General features: G+C 40.6%; 1 pseudogene across 1 annotated transcript in view; it reads left to right on the top strand.

Annotated features, from left to right (window-relative positions):
- LOC306652683 (5'-AMP-activated protein kinase subunit beta-2-like) overlaps positions 1–14,090 on the top strand; it is a 1,102,880-nt pseudogene that overhangs the window by 319,929 nt on the left and 768,861 nt on the right. The window lies entirely within an intron of this gene.

The raw sequence follows: 14,090 nt of genomic DNA, 5'->3' as shown, positions 1-14,090 counted from the left end.
CGGTTCTTCGGGTAGTCTATGAGTACTGCTGGTGCCTTGTAGCTCCTATGATCCACGATTTCTTGTGGGCGATGGGTCCAGACAGTTCGAGTAGTACTGAGGGTTGAGCCCCAGTAGCTACTAAGAATTCAACTGGCTTCCCCTCCACCTCTAGTGTTACCCTAGGCTCGGGAAGGGATTCCGAGCCCTGTCCCCGCTAATCTTCTTCTTCTACTAGGGCTAATACTTTCTTGGAGGGCCTGGTCTTCTTCTTAGGACACTCTCTAGCTCAGTGACCTCTCTTCTTGCAGTAGGCAGACTGATCCTTGTCTAATGGAGTGTGGTTGCCCAGGTTACCTGACCCTTTTTTTTATCCTGCCTTGTGTTTTTTCCTGGCCTTTCTCACCTACTACTGCAGCCAAAATCCATGTTAGGTTCTTCTGCTTACAATCCCTTTTGTTTTCTCTTTCCTCTCTCTCCTTTTCTTTCCTTTGCTCCTTCTCTTCCTCAGTTTCCCTCTTATGATACGCTTTCTCTGCCTCCTTAACTAAATCCTGTAGGGTATAATCTTGTAACCCTTCTATTCTCTGCAACTTTCTCTTAATATCTATTGCTGACTGCCCTATAAAAACCATGGCCACAGAAGCCCTTTGCCCCTCAGAGGTAGGGTCAAATGGGGTGTAGTGCCTGAAAGCTTCCATTAAGTGCTCGAGAAATACTGACGGGTGTTCCATGGCCCCCTGGATAACCTCTCTTACCTTAGCCAAATTATTGGGTTGTCTTGCTGCCCCACGGAGGCCGGCCACTAGAGTCTGGCAATAGACTGTCAGTCGTTCCCTACCTTCTGCCATGTTGAAATCCCAGTCAGGCCTGGAGAGGGGGAAGGCAATCTCAATGATGTTGGGGAGCTGGGTGGGTCGTCCATCTGCTCATGGTCCATTCTTCCAAGCCTTCAATAAAATCCTCTCCTTCTCCTCAGTAGTGAAAAGGGTCTGCAGTAACTGCTGGCAATCATCCCATGTGGGCTGATGAGAGAACATTAAAGACTCCACCAGCCCAGTTAAGCACTTGGGGTCCTCTGAAAAGGGAGGATGATTAGTTTTCCAGTTATACAAGTCTGCGGAGGAAGAAGGCCTGTATTGGTGGGGCTGAAGAGGAGCCTGTCCACCATCCGTTGCCACCGGAGGGGACCCATAAGCCCTTAGGGGAAGGGCAACGGTGGTGTCGGGAGTTATTCTGCGGCGGCTCCTGGTACCCCGTGCAGGCCCCATGGTGCCCTGCATGGACCCCGGCAGAGACTCCTTAGGGGGAGCAGAGGGGGCAACTGCAGGGGCCGGCAGTTCTTTTGGCTCTTCCAGACCCCCTACAGGGACCAAGGCAGGAGGGTATGGGGGAGGTGAGTCAAGGAGAAGATGGTCAGCCTGTGTTTCAGGATAAATCTTCTTGGGGGTGTCTGAGTGACTGGATTTTCCCCATAACTGGGAGATTGGGCAGCTAGTATTTGTGCGGCTGGCCGGGGCTTGGGTTTTGCAAACCAAGGTCGAATCCAGGGGGCGGATTTTGCACCAGATCTTGCCAGACCACAATGTAAGGCTGCTGATTCAGATGGGCTCCAGGTTCCTTCTGAAAAACAATCTCTTTAAGAGCAAGAATGGCAGATAGATTAAAGCTCCTTTCTGCTGGCCATCCTACATTAAAAGCAGTCCATTCTGAGGAGCCGAAGGTCCACCATGGGCCTTTCTTGATCTCTACTGGTAGGTCGTGACCTCTTCCCTTAATTTCAGCCCAATGTTCTAATATCAGACTAAGAGGTGTTGTCACAGTCTGTCCCATCATCAGTTCGTACTTTGTTAGAAACAAACAACAAAAATGCTACGGACACGAGGACCCACTTACCCTACCTTGTCCACCACGAACATGCAACAGAATCAGACGGGCGTGATCTTGACAATCTCTGATCCAACAATTGAACCTGATTAGCGCCCTTACTGTAGGAGACTACCAGGCATCCCTGGCTCTTCTCCACCCTTGGGCGTCCCCCAGGGCTGCAACCTGTGGCCCTCCAGGCATGACTACTGACCCCTGTTTGGCCACTCTCAGGAGTCGCCAAACAGCTGCGAAACTGAAAGCGCACTCACAGGACCAGACCAACTAACAAAACACAAGACAAAGACAGACAACCTCAGGGTCCCCCTTGTTACCTCCAAGATTGACTTCATGTATGATGGGGGCTGTCAGATCCTGGACGAGCCCGCAAATGTAAGACCCCCAAAAAGGAGATCCTAACTCTGTCCCATGGATCAAAGGCAACTCAAATCAACCACAGGAGGCATCACTTGATGCAAACAGCAAGAGGCTTTTATTCCAGCACGCTGGGACCCAACTCATGACTCACGCAGGAGTTGGAGTTGAGTCCCTAGCAGAAAATCTTACAAGTTTATAAAGGCAGAAACTACACATTGGGAGGGATCACACACGGAAGGGGAAAAGGAGAACAAAGCCGCCGGGAAATTCCAAAGGGGGTCTGGGTTTTCTGATAACATACAACATGTTGTACAACAGGGCATAGATTCTGGTCAACAGTTTCTGGTAATCTTATATCCTGGAACAGCTTTAATGGCTTTGTTCCCATAACTGGGAAGGAGAACTTAGGGAGTTGAGATAAAACAGACAGCTTAAAGAAATGTCCATTCTTTCAATAGTTCAGTTATAAAGTGTACCTGGGTTAAATCTCCAGTACCAAAAAAAGAAGAAAAGAAAAAAAAAAAAAAGAGAAAAAATAAATTCTGATTTTCCATGGGATAATATAATCAACTTTGTTGCTTTGGTTACTTATTTATTTTATTACATAGTAAATACACTTGTGGTTTCAAGTAAGTGAGGGTCAATTCAGTTTGAGTCTTTATACTGTAAGTTGTTCTTGATCCTTCTGAAAATTCTAACCTTTTTACATGACCAGTAAAAATCAGATGTCTAGGAATTACAATATAGTCATTTTCATTAATGATAAAATTGGCTTGTGTAGAATTGATACCACCATTTACCGGTGATGAGTTCTGCTCCTTCTAATGTTGAAGTTTGAACACTAGAGAAGCACGCCATGGCAAGCATATTAAGCAGGTTTTATTTAAAACTAATAATACAGACTTCTCCCTGGAGGGAGAAGGGGACCATGGCTGATGTTCTAAAGTCCCAATGAAATTAGCACACCCTACATCTTTTATAGGTTCAGGTCTCTTTTGTTCTCCAGTTCTATCCCCTGTTATCTCTTCTTCCTGCCTAGTGACTAGGTCTAGTTTTGCAGATGAGATGTAAAAAGTGAGAAGCAGATGGGGCAGGGGGAGGGCCAAAGTAATTCAGCCAGGCAAGGGCCCCGGGAGCATTAATTAGCAACTCCTTGCATGCAGTCCTTGGTAAGGGCAGATAAATTTGGTAATCAATGAGCTCTGGAGATCCTTAATGTTTCATTCTCCCAGGGGCAGTCTACAACTTCTAGAGACAGATGGCCTTCATGGCCTTCATTTCCTGGATTTGACCTGGATTTGTATACTAAAAGTATACAAGCATTTTACATAAAATTGAATGCAAAGGAACGTACAGCTGGTTATAGTGTGTATACAAGCACAATTCAGCATATGCAGAATTATAGAGAAAAGACATTCATTTTCTTATTAGTTCCACTGAAAACATTAAGAAAAGTTCTTCACTGTCAACAACAGTATCCAATGCTTAAGAGCATATAAAAAACAAGAACATTAAAATTTACTTAATGCAAAATGGATTTTTATATATAAAAAGTTTTTAAAATGCCAACAAAAATGTAGACTATTCATGTTATGAAAATTGAAAACCAAATGGACAGATAGTTTCACAATGTCCTTCTTTTGACACAGGTAAACTAGCTCAGGGGGACAAACTTAATAAGTCAATGAGCCTTTCATTTCAGCCAGACTGCATCAGAATTTTTGAGAGGTCAAAGAAAGAAGTTCTGGAGAAGCAGCTCTTTCTAGATATGATTGACAGTGAAATGTGACTGACAAGCAGTGTGGAAAACTGCAGGGGGCAAAAATTTTAAAGTAATTATATCAAATTTCCTGGGGAAAAAATGGGGTGCCTTACATTCCCAAACAGACCACAGAAGTTTGGTTCTCTCATCAACACTGTAATGGATCAATTGTCAATCCATTTTATAGAATGATTTACAGATGACAATTGAAGGATTACTTATAGCAAAGAAGAATAAAGCACATATAATGTACTTAATTGTTCTATATGGCAGGCTAGTAAGAAAAAGTACATAATTTAGGTGCTACTAAAGCATATTCAAATACTCTTTTTAAAAGGTTCTAGGCTATATAGGAAAGCTGATCTGCTTTAAATATTGAGGGAAAAATTGTCAGACTCTTTATAAATCCATAATTTCTAATACTATATTTTGGAATTTGTCATCAGTTTTCCAGAGCACTGCAAAGATGTTTCCCAGTAAACTAAAAATGAGGATTGTTATCTTAAAATATTTAGAAAAAATATCTCCTTTAGAGTTGAAAATGTATTTTTAAAATATTTTTATTGGTTCCACTTAGTTACACATGATAGCAGAATGCATTTGTTTCATTGTGCACAAAGTTTTTTTTTTTTGTTTTAGTTGTCAATGCATATTTATTTGTTTATACATGGTACTGAAAATTGAACCCAGTGCCCCACACATGCTACACAAGCCCTCTACAACTGAGCTCTAAACCCAGCTCCTGAAAAAATATTTTCATTGATAAATATCAAATTTATTAGAAAGATGACTCATAAGAAAAAAAAACTTAGTGTAGAGATAATTTCTGTATTGCTAGCAACTAAGATGATAATAGCAAGATAAAAAAGTATACATTTTAGTGACAAGTGTCAGTTGTGAAGCAAATCCATCATCTGTGCTCCCAAATGAACAAGCTGAAGTAAAGGCCTCCTGTTAATACCTGACTGCACCTAGATGTTTTATTGCCTAGGATCATATATGTCAAAATGATTTCCTATACTGTCTTGTAGCTTAATTCCTATTTAGTCCAGAATAAGTTTAAATATTAAACTTCAGCACTAAATATCAAACTGTAAAGGCTGACACCTGTTAGAAGTACAATAAATATCTGTAGAACAAGTAAATATACTTTTGCACTGTTCAGACTATTTCAGTAAATTATTTTTGTATGTGCTTTCTTGTTTATCAAGGGTTGTCATTTCAATTGATATTTAGAGGATACAAATGAGCAGGGAGTTAAAGTTCTGATTACATGATGTTAACAGCTAATAAGCAGCAACACCTAGTTTTAAGCCATGACTAAAATTTATCTATACTAAATTGCCCAACTTCTTACTTTGGAAGGGGTTAGGGGCTCTCTTAATTACTGGTTCAATTTATTCAGTGGTTTTTGGTTTATTCAAGGTTCTTTTTCTTTTCTGGTGCTTTAAAATTTTTATTTTTTTCTAAAATGTTATCTACTTCAACTGTGTTTTCAAATTCTTCAACTATAATTTATACTCTTTTTTTATGCTCCTAACCACTATTCCCATTGACTTGGGGTGAACAATGGAGGAGAGCAGGCCTTATATTTTTTTGTTGGGGGCTATGCCATGTGGACTACTCCAAGAAGGCACCTGGCAGCCAGCCAGAAGTTGTTTTGGTCACATCAGCAGTGAGGAGGTTAATTAACATAAGCACACTCAGGTGGTTTGTCATTGGCCATATTCAATTAAGTTCATACATTTAATGCATGCACATGTGTTCTCAAGTGCTCCTGATTGTGCCTGCTCATTTTGACCATTACAATAATTGGGCAGCTGGCTCCTAGCCTCATCTCAACTGGCGTGGCCCCACCCTCCACCTCCTGGAGGGAATATAAGCCGGCAGTAGGTAGAAGGAAAAAAGAAGCAGCTAGCAGAAAGAAGCAGCTAGCAGAGAGAAGCAGCAGCTAGCAGAGAGAAGAAGCAGCTAGCAGAGAGAAGAAGCAGCTAGAAGAGAGAAGAAGCAGCTCAGTTGGCAGTACATGGGACACACCACTAAGAAGCACCTCAGATAGCACCTAGTTCACAGGATGTGGGACCTACCTCTAAGAAGAAGCAGCAGAACTCTAAAAAGAAATAGATCTCTGATAAGCATAGCAAGCCTCTCTTTCTCTAAAACTTCCTCTAAAAGCAAAGTCTCTCTTCCTCTAAGCAAAGTCTCTCTTCCTCTCAAAGAAGCCTCTAACTCTAAAAAAGCAAGCAAGCAAGGAAGCAGCACAGAAATAGAAGTAGTTTATTTCCAGTCTGCCTCTGATAAATACCCACACAATTGTTGCTGCAGGCAGAAACAAATATGTACTGGATTGTTGCCAAGGGTGGCAGCAAATGGTGGCCCATACAGGGAGAAAGGAAATCGTATGGGAAAAAAAGGAAATTGGAACAGTGGGAAAAGTAAACTGAGGAGCCTTACAGGAATAGGGCAAGGGAAAATTCAAAGTCCACCTCCAGGAATAGGTACGGCAGGGAAAGAAGGAACCTCGCAGGAGTCTCTGTCCAGAGCAGTTTAAGGGCGAGGGATAGTAGGAAAGGTCACAAAGGACATGACAGTGAAGTGCAAAAATGCATATATTTTGTGTTGCTTGTGTGTTTGTCAAATTCACGTTAATGGAAGGCTGTCCTTAGAGACAGCAAAAAAGGTTTAACAGAAGGCTCCCCTGGTGAGGGAATGTAACAGAAGGCTGTCCCAAGAGACAGCAAAAGGATATCCTATAGTAAATGAATGTGTTTCTCTGGAACATGTGTATTTTGTATTGTTTGTGTGTTTCTACTACTCTTAGTGTGGCCTTTGTACAGTAAAAGATGGGTTCAGAAATATCACAAAATCAGTCTGAAAGGATAATTGAAAAAGGAGGTGTGAAAAATATATTACAAGGAGAAGTGCTGGAAGAGATTAAAGAGGAAGTTAACTGGGGTAGCTAAAAACAGGAAAGTTCTGGGGAGGAAGGAAACACTGGGGAGGAATTAAAAAAAATAAGGAAACCGCTGCACAATCATATGTTCAAACTCTAGCAGAAATAAGCCCAGGGTTTATAGAGAAAAAGCTGCTCAATGTGCCACAAGGAGATCTTCATAAACAGGATCTAATAGCAACAGAAAAGAACTGTTAAAGAGAACAAAGTGAGGATTAATTGCATGGTAGTGACTTAGAAAACAATTACACAGAAAGTTTAAGAACAAGTGAAAAAGATCAGGAGAAAGCTAAATCTGATATGAAGAATCCCAAAATTCATGGAACCTGCCTATAAAAACTTTAAAGAGGCAGTTACAGCTGATTGGAAACAGCTATGCAAAACTGTTATCTGGAGGACAATATCTGAATTGGAGATTTCAGTGGCAGGAAATAGCTGTTGAAACTGCTTGCTGAAATGCAGTAGCAAGGTTTCCTGGTAGAAATGTTGAATAAGAGAAGGCCAATATGCTTCAATAGATACTGAAAATCAATATGATCCTGGAGTGTATGCACAGATATATACACTGGCAAAGAGACAATGCCCTAAAAAAAGACAAAAGATAACTACAGTAAAATCTGTTACACCTCATTCCCCAGGTCTTTGCCCAAAGTGCAGAAAAGGAAAACATTGGACTAACGAGTGCAGATTAGTTATTGTTGAGGGCAAGATGTTACCAAATCATTTAAGAAATGGACACAGGGCTCTTCGACTCAGGGCTCACAAATGTACGAAACCTTAGAGGGGAATGGTGTTAGATCACGAATTCAGATGGTTCCTTGACACAATCCTTTCCTATGTCCCTGAATGTTTCTTCTAATGATAGTGCTGCAGTAGTTACTCACCAAGATACTATTATTCAGATTACATCTCAAAAATCTCCTCAGTTGGTGGAAATGGAAGCAGCTATCATAGCCCTTGTAGAGTTTAAGGAGTAACAAATATTTTTGCTGATAGTGATTGCATCATTCGGGCGATTTCCAAATTAGAATTGGCTGGACCCATAGTCCCTCATAAGCTGATTTAGCCACTCAGATGGTTTTCATCTTTTTCTCAGTAAAGCAAGCTGCTTATTTTCATCCTGTGTAACTCACTTTCTAATCTCTCATATTTGTGCCTCAACTTAAAGGAGGGTCTATAAGTAAAGGGAAGTGCACTGATCAAAAGGTTAATGGAGTTAGTACTGAAATATGTAGAGAGGGTGAAACAAATATTTTTTCATATACTTCTGTGTGCCTAGCTCTTCCTTTTCTTTTTGTGACTTTTAATGAGAACTTCTCTAGACATTTATTTTTGCAGATCACACAACAATGGACAGATAGATTCAATGAGCTAGTAACAAGGCTTCGACAACAAATCCTTACCATGAATGCCACTAAGGTGGAAGTCAAACCAGGAGGATTTATCGTGGGAGCATTAGATAAACTAACACAATTTGGCACCAAATTTGGGGGACTCTTAAGTCCTACACTAATAAGCTCGGGTATGCTTGTGTTAATTCTATTCTACATCTACAAATGCCGCAAAGCCAGTCAACAGGCTTATAATGTGATCAAAAAACAGGCCATGGCCACCCTTGGAGCAGGACAATCTCCCAGTATATGGCTTAGTATGCTGAATCAGTAGTTAAAGATGAGTAACCATGGGAAAATACTGTACCAACCTAGACAGAAGGGTCAACTCTGCCTTGGTATCCTTTGATGATGGGTAAGGACAGGATGTTGATTCCCGGGACCTAGGACAGACACGATCCCTACCAGCTTCCTTTTCATTTAATATAAGGAAGGGGGAATTGTTGGGGGCTATGCCATGTGGACTACGCCAAGATGGCGACTGGCAGTCAACCAGAAGTTGTTTTGGTCACATCAGCAGTGAGGAGGTTAATTAACATAAGCACACTCAGATGATTTTTCATTGGCTGTATTCAATTAAGTCCATGCATACAATGCATGCACATGTGTTCTCGAGTGCTCCTGATTGTGCCTGCTCATTTTGACCTTTACCATGATTGGACAGCTGACTCCTCACTGATCTTCACATAATTGGCATCAGCCCTACCCTTCACCTCCTGGAGGGGATATAATCCAGCTCTCCTTGAGCGCCGGGGTTCCAGGTTCGAGGTTCTGGTTCCCGGGTTTCTTGAATCTGCAATAAACCATTCCGAATTCAAGAGGCTCACTGTTCCTTTGTCTCCCATGCCAAACTGACTCCGCTGGACAGCGTCAATTTTTATTTTTCAGGTTTTTCAATATTATGTTTGGGGTTTTTGTCCATCTTGTTGATATTTTCAATAGAATCCCATTTCTGGGGCTAGGGTTTTAGGTCAGTGGTAGACCACTTGCCTAGCAAGTGTGAGGCACTGGGTTTGATTCTCAGCACCACATATAAATAAATGAATAAAATAAAGGTCCATTGACATATAAAAATTCTTCTAAAACAAGGAATCCTCTTTGGTTTCATTAGTTTTGTCTGTTGTTTTAAAGAGATCACTGACTTCTGCCCCTAACTATTTGGGTACACTCAAATTGTCACAGTTCTCAATTAACCTGGCTTTCATGGCATGTTTCTCAGTCTTTTTTATTGGCTCTTTACTACTGTAATGTGTAAAGCTGCTCCCCCCACCCTTTCTGTTGCAGCCATTTTCCCACCTCCCAAATACTATCAGTCTATGAACATCCTAGCTAGCTATTGGTTCATCAGTCAGCTTGCAAGTATCCTTTTCTGTTATTAGTCCCCTGGTAGCCTGGCAGAATACAACTGCTTCAAGGTAGCTACCCCACCATCTTTTCTCATGCTTCTCTCTCTCCTACTCACTTTCTCTATCCTCCTCGCTTTTCCACTCTCTCTAGCACGTGACCTTTCTTGTTCCCTTTCTTTTCCTCTCATTTTCTTTCTTACACTGCATGGTGACACTTTGTTTGCTTAATAAACTCCTTTATGTGATTTCCCATGTCCGGTGTGGTTTTGGTCTGATTCCTTACATTGGTGCTGTGACTCAGATGGGTCCTTCCACTGTGTCTTAAAACTGTCTCTTAAGCAAGTGGAAACCCATTTGATGCCCCACTGACCCCCCCCAGACACAGCCCCACCTTCCATTCACCTGGATGCTCAGCTCTTTGCTTGAAACACCAGACTTCAGATTGGTGAGTTCCCTTAAAGAGGTCCTAACTCTAGACCACTTAAACACACCTCTGCTCACCTGGGAAGGAACAATCGAGTGTCTGGGGCTCTTGAGGCAGCTGAGATGTGGGGGTACCCCCAGCCACAACATTTATACTTACAGCTGGCTTATATAGTCAGCCTTATCTACCAGGTGGATTCCTGTTTTTATAATGGAGATTCTCTCTCAGAGTTGAGACTCATCCTAATGCTCCCACTTGCACTCACACTCAAAATCCCTGATATCAGGTCCTCAACTCTTCTTGGCTTTTGCCTGGCACAAACATTGGTGCTCTTGTGATGACATAATGCACTGCCCTTCATCTCCAGCCCAGTACTCTGGCCTTGGATGCCCTGGCCACAGACTCGGCTGTATCATTCCCCACCATGGGATCTGGGTCCTCCAATATGGCAGATTCAAGTCTTGAAACCCTTCACCCTACCCCTAACTTAAAGCCATAAAAATTCATTTGTGTAATGGCACACAGCTTCCATGAGCAAGCGAGCATATGGAAAGGGATTCCTTATCTTCAAGTTTCTTCTCTCTTGCTTCTTGGTTCTTCCTGCAGGCTCAGGCCCCTGCAGCCCCTGTTTCTTCATCTTCCCCTGCTTCTCCATCTCCTTTACCCCATTCTGTTTCTGCTTCCATTCCCCGGCCCAACCCACCTAGTCCTCTTGCCATGAGGTCCTGCATTCGCCAATGTGGAGGGTGTAACCAACCCAACCATCAGTGGCATATCCCAGTACGGAGTATAATATAGCATCCCCATTTCCCACAAGTAGTGGGAGATAATTGTTTTACAATTCTCTGCATCCAAACCTGAATTGATTACTAAACAGAACAAAGGGTTAAAATGCCCTAGGCATCAAGTTTCTGCTAGAACATTTTAGCCCCTTTCAGATCCAGATCTCAGTCAAATCTCACATTGAAATGCAAATGGAGGAAACCAGAATGCTAAATGGGAAACCAGTCTCAAAACCAAGGCAAAAAGTGTACTTTTTAAATTTCTCCTGGGCTGCAACTCAGAATACTTTTTTCTCTCCCTTTCACCTCTTCTCTCTTTCTCATTTTCTCATGCTATAATTAACAACCATTATCATTTTTCTTCTAGGACTTTTGTTTTTCTTAAATCCTATATTTTTGAGCTCAAAATTTTGATCCTTCATACCTAGGTTAATGATTTTTGATCAGTTATTTTTATCCAATTCTGGAATTATTTTCAAACATCTGTTATATTGCAATGGAGATAAGCATTATAAGGCCTTTTCTTTTGTGTTAAATATAAGTGTGCATAAAAATTAAAATTTTAAAAATGGATCCAAATAGTTTTAATTCATGTGATTTAAAAAGGTTCAATTTATATTGGGTAAACTAATAGAAGTAAAATGTCTTTAAAATCAACTCACAAATCTCTAGGTGGTCAAACTAAAAAAATGTTGATGTTTATAAAACGTCTAACATCTATTTTTCTAGGAATTTTCTTCAACATCAAAGAGATGGCAAATACTCTTTACACTTCTCTGACATCTTATTATTTTTACACTTGTCTGATATCTTGTTTTTTTATAATAAGATGAGTGAATTAAAGTTGACATGTATGGGATTACTCAAACGTGTTTGTTACAGACATCTGAATAACTTACAAAGTTATTCCATGGGGTAACATACTTAAACAATATTCTTTGTATATTAAATGTGTTCATATTTTACAGGTATACAAGCCTTTAAAGTAGAAAATTTATCAAGCTGCTATTCGTCAAATTAACTTGTCTGTAATGGTAAATCTATCATTTAATGTTCTATTATAGGACCTGTCATCAATAGGGTATATGTAAAATTTGATAAATTTATTTCTAAAAGTTATTGAGAGGCTGATTTTTAAAAAGGTTAAACATGAAAATATTTTACCACTTTGCCACACAAAAGGAAACTTAAAAGCTCTCTCAGCCTTTCTTTAATTCATGTTTTAGATATAATGTTAAATTTTGTTAACTAATGCTCATATAAACTCAGGAGTCAATATATGTAAACTTCTTAAAATTACATTTAAGAAAGAGTGTAATGCATAGTAGAAAAATGGGACAACAGTGACTGAGTTTGGGGTCTCTGACCTCATGACTGTGGCATGCATGGTGCCTGGGAATGCTCCTGTGCACGGGCACAAGATGCCTAACTGCTGGGGCAGTACATTGATCTCAGGCACACAGCTCTTAAGCAGGAAAGAATTCTTTTGCTAGATAACCACTGTTTCATCAGCTCCCTTCTCTGGTTCCTGCTTATCTTATAGTAACTTTGGAACCTAACATTGCACATATATAAAGATTGCTGACATAACACTTTAGATCTGCATTTCCATCAGAGAATAGAGCTAAAAACCCCACCTTACCTGAGAAAAGGCTCTACCTCACAATCCTGCTGAACATTAGAATGACTCCAAAATAAGCCAGACTTTAACTCATTTAAAGTTGTGTTCAAATATTTGATGTTTGTTGTAAAGATTACTGTAATCACAAATGGGGACTCATCCAAAATTCAAGAAATCTATTGCACAAACTGAATGTTTTACTGTTGGTGATTCCATTTTGTATTTTCCTTGTAAACTCTAATTGTTGCCTGATCAATATTTTTCAGAAGTACTGTTTCAAGAGCGAACACTGTAAATTAACTTGGAATAGTAAGCCATCAACTATAGGACAGATAATGTAAACCCCAAATAGATAAAAGGGGGTAAATAACTGTAAAGTCATAGACATTGAAGTTAAAGCCCAGTATTCTTACTTTATGACTGGTGAGACTGACTTGCTTTATGGTTAAGATCAAACTTAGAGATTGAGATTAAATACAGAGGTCAAGAAAAGTCAATATATGGGTCTTGCCCTCAAAGTCAGCCTGAACCCAGGGAACAAGAGGACTTCTCTAAGGAGGTTTGCAACTCTGGGTCACACAACATCCTGATCAAGGAGATTGATGAGGCCACTAGAGGCAAATCCACTCAGTGCATCTGCTGCAGAAGTGGGCCAAGGTAAAAGGGAGACATCCCTAGTGCTTTCAAGGGAAGCCACCTCATCGAGGAGACCCTGTATAATCAATGGCACTAATGGAGCTAAGAAGCTGCTCTTAAGTTCTCTATGAGTGACCCCTCTGGGAACTCAGCTGGCTCTTTAACAGACAGGAACAGGTCACTTTGACTAGCTTGATCTTAAACACCTAGCAAATCAGTTAAAACCAAAGTATAGCCAGACTTGGGCATTTAATAGTAATAATACTTAAATGTAACTTAAGATGTAAACTTGTGTTAGCCCACTAGAATAAAGACTAAAAGCTACAAAAGAGAGATTCTTAGGCAAATGTGCCTGATAAATATCAAGAAAACTGCCAGAGTCAGAAGTTTTAGTCAGTTTAAGGCCTATAGACACAGGTAGGCTTAATCTATGTTTGCTAGTAACAGAAGTATAGAGATCTCTACTAAATGTTGTGTTTACATTCCTGATAACCTGGACAATGTTAAAGTTCCCAAATAAAGGCCTTGTCCTCTCCAGTATTTGCTAGGCCTTGCTATGGGAACAACTTAGTTCTTCCACCACCTGCTGAGGAATTATTGACTTCTGTCATCTTTATGATATTCATTGGCATGTTCCAGATTCTGCAACATTTATATTGTATCAATATCATTTCAGCACTCATTTCTTTTTGTTCTTCTCCCATAGAAGCACCCATCCCCAGATGCCTTTATGACCTGCTCTTCCCTAACCAGACTTCTACTATGGACCCCTTGAGTAACCCAATTTCTAAAAAGGGAACTCCAAATTGCTTGACCCACACTGCCCCCTTCCAGCTTGAAGAAACCAGATCAGTCATCACCCCCTTTCCCTACAGCAGTGAAGGAGCTCCTAAAATTAGAGGGGTGAATGAAGCCAGAATTGGAGACAGGCATTAATGTAGAAATAGGGGAT

This window comes from Sciurus vulgaris, assembly GCF_902686455.1.
Source record: "Sciurus vulgaris genome assembly, contig: HiC_scaffold_442_arrow_ctg1, whole genome shotgun sequence".
Taxonomy (NCBI): Eukaryota; Metazoa; Chordata; class Mammalia; order Rodentia; family Sciuridae; genus Sciurus; species Sciurus vulgaris.
This window is presented reverse-complemented; position numbering and strand designations above follow the sequence as displayed.